Genomic DNA, 16,268 nt, shown 5'->3' with positions numbered 1-16,268 from the left:
CTTCTGTTCTTCCAAACCTGGTGTACTGTAACATTCTTTGTTTTTTAACACATTGCTTCATCAAGGTTTCCTTTTTAAGCTCTCCTTAGGCTATCTAGTTGAATGTGCCATCTCTTGCCCTGGCAGGATGCTAAATGATACAAGTGTACAAAGATTAGAGGAAAAAAAATCTTTGTTTTCTTAACTGGTAATCCAACTGTCCTACCATACTTATGGAAAAAGATTATCTATTTGTCTATATTTCTATATATCTGGTAACATATTACCTATGGTGTTTAGCTATCCACTGTTTCACTCAACAATATATTATGGTTGTCTCTTTTTTTGTTTTCTTTTTTTTGCATGGGCAGGCACTGAGAATCAAACTATGATTGTCTTTTAACTGTACAAAGTTTAAAAATGATTTTTAGTGGTTGCAGAAAATTTCAGTGTATTGGTGTAGCATAATATGTCATCAGTTGTTAGATGTTCCAGCTTTAAGTCCTATTCACTGGAATGGGTTTCTCTACTGGTAAGTCTTTGTGCACATCCATAATTACTCAATATATGCTTGTTTAAGTATGAAACATATGTGTACATGCTTCCAACCTTTAAAGTATATAGAAATTATGCAAGGGCTCAGCATGGTGGCTGAGCAGGTAGAATTCTTGCCCACCATGCTGGAGATTTGGGTGCCTGCCCATGCAAATAAAAAAAATTTATGCACTTTGTTTTCCTAGGGATACTCAACACGTTTAGAGTGAAGTTATTTGAGTTAATATTTATCCATTTTGAGAGGTTTCTTTTATTGGGCAATAACAAATATTTGTAAATTAGTCAACAAAACAGCACAAAGATATTACGCAGAAATGTTTCACTCTTCCTTTTTCCTCTCTAGTGTCTTATTATAAGTTTGCAGAAACGTTGGTTGCTCTGGTCAAAACAGTTATATCCCTAGAGGCAAAAATCCCTTGACCCATGAGCTCCTGGTAAACTCATGTCTTTACAGTTATCATTTGGTCACTGTCTTCTAGAGCTGTTAATTATTTTCATTTCTTCCAATGACAATATTTAATATGGCGTTTTGTTTTAGATAGTACAAGCAAATCATGGTCTCTGTGAATATGTTCTTCTCTTTAACAGGTAAAATGGAATTATGGGTGTAAATTTAGCAGTAGGAATAGATTTAGTGTCAGATAGAATTCTTTTGTTGGGAATGCTGTGTACATAAATCACATCCTAAGGGGCATGGGTGTTTTCTTTCTGCATTTTAGATGATGTCTGGAGTTAGGAATTGAGTAGTACAATTGGATAATAGTGAGAGAATTGATATTTGGAAAAGGCTAATTGATGTTGATTTTTCTTTTTCTTTTTCTTTTTGTCATGAGCAGGCACTGGCAATTGAACCAGGGTTTCCAGCATGGCAGGCGAGAATTCTGCCTGCTGAGCCACTGTGGCCCACCCGCCCTTGATTTTTAACTAGAACTACACTGTTTCTAGAGTTATGTTACAGATACTTGAAAAAGGCCAACGGCTTTGTCATGTTTTGAATTCAGCAGAGCCTGGAATTACATCTGTTACCAAAGGCAGGGTGGAGAATCATTCATATAATCATGTTGCATCATAAGAGGAAAGAAAAAAAGTAGGAGAAATGAGGTTGGAAAGACCTACATTTGAAAGGGGTTTGAATGTTTTTTTAGGAGTTTGCTGTTCATCTGGAAGCAAAAAGAACCAATTAAACCATTGGCACTATGTAGGAAAGTGAGCATTCTGGTGAGGCTTTGCTTGTGAGAGCTGATAAATTCAGGGTCAGTGAGAAGAGAAAGGAGCAGATACATGGCAGGTGCATTAAATGGCATGAATTATTTCCATATTGCAGATAGAAGAAAGAGAGGGCACAAAAATGAAATATATGTTACACAATGTCACCGAGTTTTTAGGTGGCTGGATGTGAAATCTGAAATGTGGTCTTTCAGATACTGAAGCTTAAACTCATTTCATTATGCCATGAAACTTATTTCAAAATAATAGAAATAGTTTCTATTAGATTTTGTTTGCTATTTTCAAACTCCCTGAGAGATGAAATCAATGAATGTACAGCCACACATGAAAATCTTTCATATGAAACCCTAGATTAAGTCTGGAGTTCCTCCATCCACATTGAGATTGATGATCAATATCAATACACTGTGGAGTATTTTCTTGAACAATTAGTATAAGAATAAGTGTTTTAACAAATGCAAGTTTCCCAAACACTGAGCTGCATTCATTTGTTGACAGACAGTTGTCAGAGATGATTATCATCATGTAGGCTGAGGTACTTGGCACTGGTATAATGATATGTGGCAGTCATCAGCTATTCAAAGCATTCATCTTTCATGAACAATTTCTGTCATCACTCTATCACATGTTTTTGTTCAGGCTGAATTTTCAGGGAGCCATGGCTAACTGAGGTAAATTAGGGATTTGGTGAGGGTATTGATCTTGGAGTCAGTGAATCTGTGTTCTAGTCTAAGCTCTAACATGAAGTAAACGTCTGGTTTTGGTCAATTTATTTAATGCATTTACATATGTTTTTACTCTTGTATAATAAGTAGAGATTTTCCTGAATTATGGATCTTGAGTTTATCAGTAGGACCCAAAGTTGATCTCATTGATTTCATTCTTCTTGAATAGGTTTAGGATACTTCATTTTAGTCATTTTCCTACTTTTGGTCCTCCTTTCAGACAAATTTTTCCCTTTTTCTGTGTTCTATTGACTTGACCTTTTTTGACTTGGTCAGTCTCTAATCTAAAGCAGATGAAAATTGCATTCATCCTTTCAGCTAACAGTTATTTATCCCTGTTATGTAATCGGAGTGATTCAAACTTTCAGGATGCATTAGTGAATAAGACAGGTATATTCCCAAAATTACATTCGTGGTAGATACAATTAAGAAATATATAGCTTTTTAAGACAAAATTAATTTAATTTGTACAAGATGGTTTTAATTTATATCATTAAAAGTATATGCATTTATAGAAAGAGATAACCATAATTCATTATTGGAATATCTTTTCTGAAACAGAATTTTGATGCTTTCTGTTGGCCAGTACGTCCACATTTTCTTATCATTCATTAATTTAATCTCATATATTCAGTGCTATTTTGTGCATCTAAAAGAAAGTGAAGCATAATTAACATCAAATGAATATTAATGTAGTCTTATAATTAAAATACATAATTTATTTTACAATTTATTTTACTAGTTGCAATTTCATAGATAAACTGAAGCTCAAAGAGTATAGGTAACTTACCCAAGGTTGATCTGTCAGTGGGTAAACTATGTTATGATTTCCTAAATAAAAGCAAACAAAACAAGATACCGTGAACACTCATGTAGAGTTTTGAATAAAATCTTTTTCCACGCACTCTGATGCTCTTCAACGTTTTAAGCTTTTGAGATCATGTGCAGATTGCTCTCAGGCAATGCATACCAAATCATGTATGGTGAAGGTCCAGGTATTTTGTTTTTTGTTTTTAGTTTCTACTTCTTCAGGTAATGATTCTTTTGTAAAATACAAACTTAAGCAGCTGCACATGACAGTCACTACCTTATTGATGTGAACACAATTTCAGAGGCTATAAGCATATAAGCTCATATATAATGCTTCAGGCGGTCAAAATTTGGCTTCTCCTTCTTAGTCATTTATAGAAATGATATTCATAAGTGTCATTGTCATAATTTATATTTTTTCCCATTCTCTTTCTTCAGGCAGCCCTGGTAACAAAGCCAATGGATGGAGTAAATCACTCTGTGGTGTCAGAGTTTGTATTACTGGGACTCACCAATTAATGGGAAATGCAACTTTTCCTCTTTGTATCCTCCTCCATGTTTTATGTGGCAAGCATGGTGGGAAACTCCCTCATTCTGCTCACGGTGACTTCTGACCCTCACTTACACTCCCCCATGTACTTTCTGTTGGCCAACCTCTCCCTGATTGACTTGGGTGTTTCTTCTGTTGCATCTCCCAAGATGATTTTTGACCTTTTTAGAAAGAAAAAGTCATTTCCTTTGGAGGCTGCATCACTCAGATCTTCCTCATCCACGTTATTGGTGGTGTGGAGATGGTGCTGCTCATAGCCATGGCCTTTGACAGATATGTGGCCATTTGTAAGCCCCTCCACTATCTGACCATCATGAGCCCACGGATGTGCATTTTCTTTTAAGTGGCTGCCTGGGTGGTTGGCCTCATTCATTCTGTGGTTCAGTTGGCTTTTGTAATAAACTTACTGTTTTGTGGCCCTAATGTGTTGGACAACTTTTACTGTGACCTTCCTCAGTTAATCAAACTTGCCTGTACAGATACCTACCAACTGGAGTTTATGATCACAACCAATAGGGGATTCATCTCTGTGGGTTCCTTCTTCATATTGCTCATTTCCTATATTGTCATCATTTTCAGTGTTCAGAAACTCTCTTCAGCTGGTTCATCCAAGGCTCTGTCTACACTTTCGGCTCATACCACTGTGGTAGTTTTGTTTTTTGGTCCTTTGATATACCTTTATACATGGCCATCTCCTTCCATACCTCTGGATAAGTTTCTGGTCTTTTTTGATGCAGTTCTCACTTCTTTCCTGAATCCTATGATTTATACATTCAGGAATCAAGAAATGAAATTAGCAATGAGGAAAGTGTGCAGACAGCTAGTAAGTTATAGGAAGATCTCTTAAGTGATTGCCTGCCTTTGGAAGTCTTTTCCTTGACTACTGGAGTTCCATTGTTGTTGGTCAAAGTCAGAGAGAAGCTTCTCTTTCCCCTATCTTAATTTGGTAATTCATGTTAATAAAGAGTCTTATTTTGCCATTCATTTAGGAGTGAGTGGCATTCACTCCTGAAAATAGAGAAGGGGGTTCATATAGAGTATTTACAAAGCAAAGAGTCTCAAATCTGAGTCTCAATTCCTAGGGAATAGCATTTATATGAAGCAATTATTTGAAATGCAAAAGCAGGCAAGCTTCTTTAAGGTCTTCTCACAGGGAGAAGTCTTTTTTAAATAGGAGTATGTGTTATAAAGAGGAATTCCTGTCAGTAATCAATGGGACATTTGCTAAGGGAGCTTGAACTGAATTTCCTCGCTGAAAATAGCTATTGGTCCCTACCACACTTTAGAGTTTACACACTGCAGTCAATGGGGGTGTGAGCTCTTCTTGGTATACAAAGTAAGAAGTGGGAAACATGATGCTTCTCCATGTTCTGTGTGATGGTCAGGTTCATGTGTCAACTTGTTCAGGTGGTGGAGCCTGGTTGTCTGGTCGGGCAAGCTCCCACCTGTCTGTTGATCTCAGGACATTTCATGGATTTCAGTCATGATTCTGTTGGGTACATTCACAGCTGACTGCATTTGTAACCAGCTAAGGGAAGTTTCTTCTGCAATGAGTGGTGCTTAATCTAATCACTGGAAGGCTTTTAAGAAGAATTCAGAAGAAACAGTCACTCTTCCTGCTTCAGCCAGTGAGCCTCTCCTGTGGGGTCCATCCAGACTGTTCATCAGAGCTGCCAGCTTCACAGCCTGTCCTGTGGATTTTGGACTCTTCCATTCTCACAGTTGTCCAGCCAGCCTCTCCTCAGAGTTCATTGAAGACTTTCATCGGAGTTGCCAGTTTGCAGCCTGCCCTACAGACCTTGGCCTCTACATTCCCACAGTTACATGAGACACTTTTATAAATTTTTTATCTATGGATATTTCCTGTTGATTCTGTTTCTCTAGAGAACCCTATCTAATACAATTTGCATCATACTATTCAAACCTATTAAAGTTTCATTCCCCCTTTCTTCCATTTTCTTCTCACTCAATAGCTCAGTGGTCTCTGGACTAGGAAGGTTTTCTTTCTCTTTTCTGCTCCTCTTCCAGGATTTCTTTTCCTCCTTGCTCGGTTCTATTCCCTTCTTTTCCCACTCATCTCTTTCATTCCCTGCTCTATTTCTTTCTAACCTTCCTTTACTGCTGCCCCTTTTAAATTGCTTTGTTTTAGTTATTATACAATGTTTATTATACAAGCTCATGTCCTGATAAACTTTTGGGTGTTTGTCAGAAGGATTCAGCTTTTGGAGTGTGAGGGGAGAGTGGCTAAATGGCAAGGGGGAGTCACTAAGAGCAGTGGTTTTCACGCTTTTTGACAGCGACCTATATTCAGGAATATAGTATCTCTCCTCTCCCTTGCTTGCAAACTTATGTATCTGAAATAAAGTTTCTTATAATACCTATGTTTAGGAAATTTTATTATATTTTATTTTTTTACTTCCCCTTTCTTTTCTGTTAAAAACTTGTGAACACAAAACCACTAAATTGACTTCATAATTCATGAATGAAATGTGACTGCCTTGGAGGACCTGGTTGGAAGTAATGTTGTGGATGTGCAGAGGATTGTGTCTTGTTTTTCTTTTCATTACTGTGGGTAAATAGGTCACCAAGATAAAAGGCAGGCTGGGGTTAATTTAGAGAAAATGTATTTGATGTAATAAATGATTGGAGATGCTTAGAAGAGCAAATATTGAACTCTCTGATAAATTCCCTGCATGCGTATTCGTTGTGGAATGTCCTGTTACATCCACTAAATTATCTTGTGCTTTCATTGTGATCTGTTACATCTCCTTGGTCTCCTTACTGCTTTTATAGTCTTTACTTTTTCCTGAATTTAGGGTCTGATCTTGGGAAGGCAAAATAAAGAGAGCTATCAGAAATTACTTATCAAAAGAGAATGGGGCGATGTGACAGAGGCTCAGTGGCAGAGTTCTTGCCTGCCATGCCAGAGACCAGTGCCTGCCCATACAAAAAAAAAAGAATGGTCACCTGGATGAGGTAGTCATGTATGTAGTATAAATATCTGGAAACAAGAACAGTTTGTAGCACTTTATTTATAAGAGTGACAATATAATATTTGAAAATAAACAACATAAGGAACCTTAGGTCTTTCATAGGCAATTAACTTTATAAAAAAATAATGAGGCACATAAAATCAGTATAAAAGGCAAAATATTATTCTCATGAGTTGGAACTCTCTTAAATTAGGAAGATTACCCAGAACATAAAGAAGAACATTTACTGCCTCTAATTAAAACAAAATGAGAATACCAAGATAAATTTTTTCATGTTATTATAAAGAGAAAATCTGATTTCTATGGTGGCTTTAATGTATTTGACAGTAATGTATGTCTAAGTTTTTAAAAAATAAACCCATCAAAGCTGAGCTGTGAAAACTTTGCTGAAATTTTAGCATATCTCATTATTTCTTTTTCATACTAATTTTTTGATGCTTAGATAAACCAGGGAAAAAAGAATTTACCTTCTGAAAACCTTTATAGCTTTCTGTAGCCACTAATTTTTCCTATTATAAAAGCAGTTTTTGTGAGATATATTCATAGATCATATAATCATCTAAAGTATGCAGACATTTGTTCACAGTATCATGATATAGTCTTGCATTCATCATCATAATAGAATTTTGAACAATTTTCATTACTCTAAGCACAATAAAATTAAGAATAAAAATAAAAATTCATGTTCAAAAAACATCCAAAGTATACCTATCCACTCCTACTATTCATTTAATTTTTTGTGTGTGGGGGTTGCATGGTTCAGGAATCGAACCCAGGTCTCCCGCATGGGAAGTAAGCATTCTACCATGGAACCACCCATGCACCCTTATTCATTTAATTTTGACTTTATTTCTTACTCATCTGTCTATACCCTGGGTGAAAGGACTGTTAGTCACCAAGTTTCACAATCATACGTTCATGCTATAAAAGCTATATAGTTATATAATCATCTTCAAGAATCAAGGCTACTGGATTACAATTCAACAGTTTCTGGAATTTCCCTGTAGTTACTCCAGTACACCAAGAACTGAAAAGGGATATTTATATAGTGCATAGGAATAACCTCCAGAATGACCTCTTAACTCTATTTGAAATCTCTCAGCCACTGAAACTTTGTTTTATTTCTTTTATCTTCCCTCTTTTGGTCAAGCAGTCTTTCTCAATCCTATGATGCCAGGGCCAGCCTCATTTTCAGGAGTCAGGAACCACATTGCCAGAGAGTTTTACACCCCTGGGAATCGTGCCCCACATAGCAGGGAAGGGCAATGAGTTTACTTGTAAAGTTGTATAGCCACTCATTTTCATCTTCTACTATTGTCTTTCATGTTCTGGAATAAACATATTTTATTTTAGAATGTCTACTCTACTTTCCTTGATAAACAAAACCAGATCATAATACTTTGCATGCTCAGTCATATTTTTTGGCCACTATTAATTCTTGTACAATTTCCATCACCCAAAATAATAACTTATAACCAAAATAACTGACTTCTGTTTCACAGAGAGAACCTGAAGGTGGGTACTGACAATTTTCTGTCATATACATTTTGTTTAGTAGATCAGCAAACTCAAGAACACACAAAATATAAGTACCTACAGCTACATGCACCCTATTTACACCTTCTTCATCACAAAATGTATCATTCTTAAAGTAGCAAAAACGAACACATTCATAAATGTTCCAAGAATACAGACACTCAGTAAAGGAATAGGTAAAGTGATACACACACACCCTGACCAATGAATCAAGATCCAATATTCAATTTCATTAAAAAATTATATGAAGAATATTTACTAATCAGCTGTATTTAACATTAAGAATGTCTTAAAATAACATTAAAATTATAAGTTTTTTCAAATGAGCTTATTACAGGACTGTCAGAATTATAATCCAAATTGATTGAACATATAACCACTTTTTTTTTTAACATGGGCAGGCACCAGGAATCGAACCTGGGTCCTCTGGCATGGCAGCCAAGCATCCTTGCCTGCTGAGCCACCGTGGCCCACCCATATAACCACATTTTTCATAACCTTTAATGTTTGCTGTATCCTCCAAACTAATGACATCTTGGAGATATATTTTAATTGTTTTATAAAAAAATTATCGAAACACTCTGAATTTCCCAAGAATTTATTTTGATTATGTGAATTTCAATTTTTATATAAAAATATTTCTAAGCTAGAAATTTCTATGAAAAAATGTTGTTTCCTGAAAAAAGTTAGCATAGTGGAAATTTTAGAAGTTCATTTTCTTTCTTTACTTTTTTGGAATTTGGGGAACAATAGATTCCTGTTTTCATTAATTTCTATGACCAGTATTAATAGAACTCCTTTATTTTAAGATTATATCCAATTTAATGTCTCTTTGAGGTAGGCAAATATTTCACTCACACACAATGAGAGAAAAAGGCTTCTTAATTACAGAAGCACAACCACAGACAAACATTTAGGTTCAGTTCTACAACTTCAACTCTAGTTTAACTATAGAATAAAACTTGCCAAAAAATCAAAAGTAGAAACAGATACACATAAAGTCCACCAGATCTCAAAGTGCTGCTTTATTTCCAGTAGAAACAATATATAACCTTGCACAAATAGACAAATAGAAAACAGAAACAAACTATATTTTCTATTATTTCTCATTTGATAGATAGGTCCCCACCATCCCAATAGAGGTTACCAAAATTTGATATCAAATTGTGATATAAAATTCTCAATCTTAAATAAAAAATTCTCAATCTTTTCTGCAACAATGAGGAATAACTTATTGATCATAAGAAAACTAGAATAGAAACCAAACTTGGCCAAAATCAGGAAAAAATAAAATAAAACACCAACACAGAAAAACAACGCAGAAATCTGAGTCAGTGAAGTCAGTGAAGGTAAAAGTTTATTGCTGCTTGGGATTTACTATAATAAAAAGAAGAGGCATGAAGAGGCTGAAATAACCCCATGATGTGCCTTTCTTGGGCAGTAAAGTTTGTGTAATAGACCCCAGAAGGTGAGTCCACTTGGATATTTTGATGTGTCCCCCCCCAAACAAAGTATAAATGTCAAAAAGTTAAAAACATGACTGATATATAAAGTGAGCATATGTCAATTATATCATTCACTAATGAGGGAACCAGCATTATGGTAAACTTGTTCTAATTATGTTTCCAAGGAATCAGGTTCTAAGACTCAATATCCCTTTCAATGGTTTTCAAGAACTCTTGATTTTACCAAGTCCATAATTCTAACTTGTGCCTGTGTTTCACAGCTGTGTTGAAGCACAGTGGCCACTTCAGATCTATTAAGAACCAAATCTAAGGAAATAAAAAACTAGAGTTAGACTACTTCTTATTCAAAAAATGCATGCCTACTGATTTTTAAACTAAAAGTAAAAAGATTCTTGAAATAAATATATACTAAGACTATTAAAATATAGAAGCAGTTTATATTTTATGACATTTAAGCAGTTTAAAATAGAAAAGCAGTAAGTTAGATGTTCAGTTTATTTCTTTTTTAATAGTTTTTTTATTAATTAAAAAAAGAATTAACAAAACAATTAGAAATCATTCCATTCTACATGTACAATCAGTAATTCTTAATAACATCACATAGTTGCATATTCATCATTTCTTAGTACATTTGCATCGATTTAGAAAAAGAAATAAAAAGACAACAGAATAAGAATTAAAACATTAATAGAAAGAAAAAAAAAACCCTATACCTCACATGCAGCTTCATTCAGTGTTTTAACACAATTGCATTAATTGGGTAGTATTGTGCTGTCCATTTCTGAGCTTTTATATCCAGTCCTGTTGTACAGTCTGTATCCCTTCAGCTCCAATTACCCCTTCTCTCTTTTTTTTTTAATTAACGGAAAAAAAGAAATTAACCCAACATTTAGAAATCATACCATCCTACATATGCAATCAGTAATTCTTAACATCATCACATAGATGCATGATCATCAATTCTTAGTACATTTGCATCGGTTTAGAAGAACTAGCAACATAACCGAAAAAGATATAGAATGTTAATATAGCGACAAAAATAAAAGTAATAATAGTAAAGTCAAAACAAAACAAAACAAAACAAAACAAAAAACAATAGCTCAGATGCAGCTTCATTCAGTGTTTTAACAAGATTACTTTACAATTAGGTATTATTGTGCTGTCCATTTTTGAGTTTTTGTATCTAGTCCTGTTGCACAGTCTGTATCCCTTCAACTCCAATTGCCCATTATCTTACCCTGTTTCTACCTCCTGCTGGACTCTGTTACCAATGACATATTCCAAATTTATTCTCGAATGTCTGCTCACATCAGTGGGACCATACAGTATTTGTCCTTTAGTTTTTGGCTAGACTCACTCAGCATAATGTTCTCTAGGTCCATCCATGTTATTACATGCTTCATAATTCTATCCTGTCTTAAAGCTGCATAGTATTCCATTGTATGTATATACCACAGTTTGTTTAGCCACTCTTCTGTTGATGGAGATTTCGGCTGTTTCCATCTCTTTGCAATTGTAAATAATGCTGCTATAAACATTGGTGTGCAAATGTCCGTTTGTGTCTTTGCCCTTAAGTCCTTTGAGTAGATTCCCAGCAATGGTATTGCTGGGTCGTATGGCAATTCTATATTAAGTATTTTGAGGAACCGCCAAACTGCCTTCCACAGTGGTTGCACATTTTGACATTCCCACCAACAGTGGATAAGTGTGCCTCTTTCTCCACATCCTCTCCAGCACTTATCATTTTCTGTTTTGTTGATAATGGCCATTCTGGTGGGTGTGAGATGATATCTCATTGTGGTTTTGATTTGCATTTCTCTAATGGCCAGGGACATTGAGCATCTCTTCATGTGCCTTTTGGCCATATGTATTTCCTCTTCTGATAGGTGTCTGTTCAAGTCTTTTTCCCATTTTGTAATTGGGTTGGCTGTCTTTTTGTTGTTGAGATGAACAATCTCTTTATAAATTCTGGATACTAGACCTTTATCTGATATGTCATTTCCAAATATTGTCTCCCATTGTGTAGGCTGTCTTTCTACTTTCTTGATGAAGTTCTTTGATGCACAAAAGTGTTTAATTTTGAGGAGCTCCCATTTATTTATTTCCTTCTTCAGTGTTCTTGCTTTAGGTTTAAGGACCATAAACCGCCTCCAATTGTAAGTTTCATAAGATATCTCCCAATATTTTCCTCTAACTGTTTTATGGTCTTAGACCTAATGTTTAGATCTTTGATCCATTTTGAGTTAACTTTTGTATAGGGTGTGAGATATGGGTCTTCTTTCATTCTTTTGCATATGGATATCCAGTTCTCTAGGCACCATTTATTGAAGAGACTGTTCTGTCCCAGGTGACTTGGCTTGACTGCCTTATCAAAGATCAAATGTCCATAGATGAGAGGGTCTATATCTGAGCACTCTATTCGATTCCATTCGTTGATATATCTATCTTTATGCCAATACCATGCTGTTTTGACCACTGTGGCTTCATAATATGCCTTAAAATCAGGCAGCATGAGACCTCCAGCTTCGTTTTTTTTCCTCAAGATGTTTTTAGCAATTCGGGGCACCCTTCCCTTCCAGATAAATTTGCTTATTGGTTTTTCTATTTCTGAAAAATAAGTTGTTGGGATTTTGATTGGTATTGCATTGAATCTGTAAATCAATTTAGGTAGGATTGACATCTTAACTACATTTAGTCTTCCAATCCATGAACACGGTATGCCCTTCCATCTATTTAGGTCTTCTGATTTCTTTTAACAGTTTTTTGTAGTTTTCTTTATATAGGTTTTTTGTCTCTTTAGTTAAATGTATTCCTAGGTATTTTATTCTTTTAGTTGCAATTGTAAATGGGATTCATTTCTTGATTTCCCCCTCTGCTTGTTCATTGCTAGTGTATAGAAATGCTACAGATTTTTGAATGCTGATCTTGTAACCTGCTACTTTGCTGTACTCATTTATTAGCTGTAGTAGTTTCATTGTGGATTTTTTCGGGCTTTCGATGTATAGTATCGTATCGTCTGCAAACAGTGATAGTTTTACTTCTTCCTTTCCAATTTTGATGCCTTGTATTTCTTTTTCTTGTCTAATTGCTCTGGCTAGAACGTCCAACACAATGTTGAATAATAGTGGTGATAGTGGACATCCTTGTCTTGTTCCTGATCTTAGGGGGAAAGTTTTCAATTTTTCCCCATTGAGGATGATATTAGCTGTGGGTTTTTCATATATTCCCTCTATCATTTTAAGGAAGTTCCCTTGTATTCCTATCTTTTGAAGTGTTTTCAACAGGAAAGGATGTTGAATCTTGTCGAATGCCTTCTCTGCATCAATTGAGATGATCATGTGATTTTTCTGCTTTGATTTGTTGATATGGTGTATTACATTAATTGATTTTCTTATGTTGAACCATCCTTGCATACCTGGGATGAATCCTACTTGGTCATGATGTATAATTCTTTTAATGTGTTGTTGGATACGATTTGCTAGAATTTTATTGAGGATTTTTGCATCTATATTCATTAGAGAGATTGGTCTGTAGTTTTCTTTTTTTGTAATATCTTTGCCTGGTTTTGGTATGAGGGTGATGTTGGCTTCATAGAATGAATTAGGTAGTTTTCTCTCCGCTTCGATTTTTTTGAAGAGTTTGAAGAGAATTGGTACTAATTCTTTCTGGAACGTTTGGTAGAATTCACATGTGAAGCCATCTGGTCCTGGAATTTTCTTTTAAGGAAGCTTTTGAATGACTAATTCAATTTCTTTACTTGTGATTGGTTTGTTGAGGTCATCTATATCTTCTTGAGTCAAAGTTGGTTGTTCATGTCTTTCCAGGAACCAGTCCATTTCATCTAAATTGTTGTATTTATTAGCATAACGTTGTTCATAGTATGCTGTTATTACCTCCTTTATTTCTGTGAGGTCAGTAGTTATGTCTCCTCTTCCATTTCTAATCTTATTTATTTGCATCCTCTCTCTTTTTCTTTTTGTCAATCTTGATAAGGGCCCATCAATCTTATTGATTTTCTCATAGAACCAACTTCTGGTCTTATTGATTTTCTCTATTGTTTTCATGTTTTCAATTTCATTTATTTCTGCTCTGATCTTTGTTATTTCTTTCCTTTTGCTTGCTTTGGGATTAGTTTGCTGTTCTTTCTCCAGTTCTTCCAAGTGAACAGTTAATTCCTGAATTTTTGCCTTTTCTTCTTTTCTGATATAGGCATTTAGGGCAATAAATTTCCCTCTTAGCACTGCCTTTGCTGCATCCCATAGGTTTTGATATGTTGTGTTTTCATTTTCATTTGCCTCGAGGTATTTACTAATTTCTCTTGCAATTTCTTCTTTGACCCACGCGTTGTTTAAGAGTGTGTTGTTGAGCCTCCACGTATTTGTGAATTTTCTGGCATTCCGCCTATTATTGATTTCCAACTTCATTCTTTTATGATCCAAGAAAGTGTTGTGTATGATTTCAATCTTTTTAAATTTGTTAAGACTTGCTTTGTGACCCAGCATATGGTCTATCTTTGAGAATGATCCATGAGCACTTGAGAAAAAGGTGTATCCTGCTGTTGTGGGATTTAATGTCCTATAAATGTCTGTTAAGTCTAGCTCCTTTATAGTAATATTCAGATTCTCTATTTCTTTATTGAGCCTCTGTCTAGATGTTCTGTCCATTGATGAGAGTGGGGAATTGAAGTCTCCAACTATTATGGTATTTGTGTCTATTTCCTTTTTCAGTGTTTGCAGTGTATTCCTCATGTATTTTGGGGCATTCTGGTTTGGTGCATAAATATTTATGATTGTTATGTCTTCTTGTTTAATTGTTCCTTTTATTAGTATATAGTTTCCTTCTTTGTCTCTTTTAACTGTTTTACATTTGAAGTCTAACTTGTTGGATATTAGTATAGCCACTCCTGCTATTTTCTGGTTGTTATTTGCATGAAATATCTTTTCCCAACCTTTCACTTTCAACCTATGTTTATCTTTGGGTCTAAGATGTGTTTCCTGTAGACAGCATATAGAAGGATCCTGTTTTTTAATCCATTCTTCCAGTCTATGTCTTTTGATTGGGGAATTCAGTCCATTGACATTTAGTGTTATTACTGTTTGGATAATATTTTCCTCTACCATTTTGCCTTTTGTATTATATATATCATATCTGACTTTCCTTCTTTCTACACTTTTCTCCATGCCTCTCTCTTCTGTCTTTTCGGTTCTGACTCTAGTGCTCCCTTTAGTATTTCTTGCAGAGCTGGTCTCTTCATCACAAATTCTCTCAGTGACTTTTTGTCTGAGAATGTTTTAATTTCTCCCTCATTTTTGAAGGACAATTTTGCTGGATATAGGAGTCTTGGTTGGCAGTTTTTCTCTTTTAGTAATTTAAATATATCATCCCACTGTCTTCTAGCCTCCATGGTTTCTGCTGAGAAATCTACACATAGTCTTATTGGGTTTCCCTTTTACGTGATGGATTGTTTTTCTCTTGCTGCTTTCAAGATCCTCTCTTTCTCTTTGACCTCTGACATTCTAACTAGTAAGTGTCTTGGAGAACGCCTATTTAGGTCTAATCTCTTTGCGGTGCGCTGCACTTCTTGATTCTGTAATTTTAGGTCTTTCATAAGAGTTGGGAAATTTTCAGTGAAAATTTCTTCCATTAGTTTTTCTCCTCCTTTTCCCTTCTTTTCTCCTTCTGGGACACCCACAACACGTATATTTGTGCGGTTCATATTGTCCTTGAGTTCCCTGATACCCTGTTCAAATTTTTCCATTCTTTTCCCGATAGTTTCTGTTTGTTTTTGGAATTCAGATGTTCCATCCTCCAAATCACTAATTCTATCTTCTGTCTCTTTGAATCTATCATTGTAGGTATCCATTGTTTTTTCTATCTTTTCTAGTTTGTCCTTCACTTCCATAAGTTCTGTGATTTGTTTTTTCAGTTTTTCTATTTCTTCTTTATGTTCAGCCCATGTCTTCTTCATGTCCTCCCTCAATTTATCGATTTCGTTTTTGAAGAGGTTTACCATTTCTGTTCGTATATTCAGCATTAGTTGTCTCAGCGCCTGTATCTCATTTGAACTATTGGTTTGTTCCTTTGACTGGGCCATATTTTCAATTATTTGAACGTGATCCGTTATCTTCTGTTGGCGTCTGCGCATTTAGACAGATTTCCCTGGGTATTGGATCCAAAAGTTAGAAAAATTTTTCTGTGAAATCTCTGGGTTCTGTTTTTCTTATCCTGCCCAGTAGGTGGCGCTCGTGGCACACAGTTGTCTGCGGGTCCCACCAGTAAAAGGTGCTGTGGGACCTTTAACTTTGGAAAACTCTCGCTGTCCAGGAGGTTCGCTAGCCGAAGCGGCTTGGAAGAGTTCTAGCCGGCCCGGGGTCCAAACGCAGAGAGGGTTGCTGGCCGCCGCAGCCCGGGAAAGCGCCCGTCCGAA

General features: G+C 35.5%; 1 pseudogene; it reads left to right on the top strand.

Moving 5' to 3' along the window:
• The first annotated feature begins 3,755 nt into the window (after positions 1 to 3,755).
• LOC143655047 (olfactory receptor 4F3/4F16/4F29-like) lies at positions 3,756 to 4,693 on the top strand (annotated as a pseudogene).
• The last annotated feature ends 11,575 nt before the right edge of the window (positions 4,694 to 16,268 follow it).

Source organism: Tamandua tetradactyla, chromosome 14 (assembly GCF_023851605.1).
Source record: "Tamandua tetradactyla isolate mTamTet1 chromosome 14, mTamTet1.pri, whole genome shotgun sequence".
NCBI lineage: Eukaryota > Metazoa > Chordata > Mammalia > Pilosa > Myrmecophagidae > Tamandua > Tamandua tetradactyla.
The sequence above is the reverse complement of the archived record's forward strand: the minus strand, read 5'-3'. Positions and strand labels throughout refer to the sequence as shown.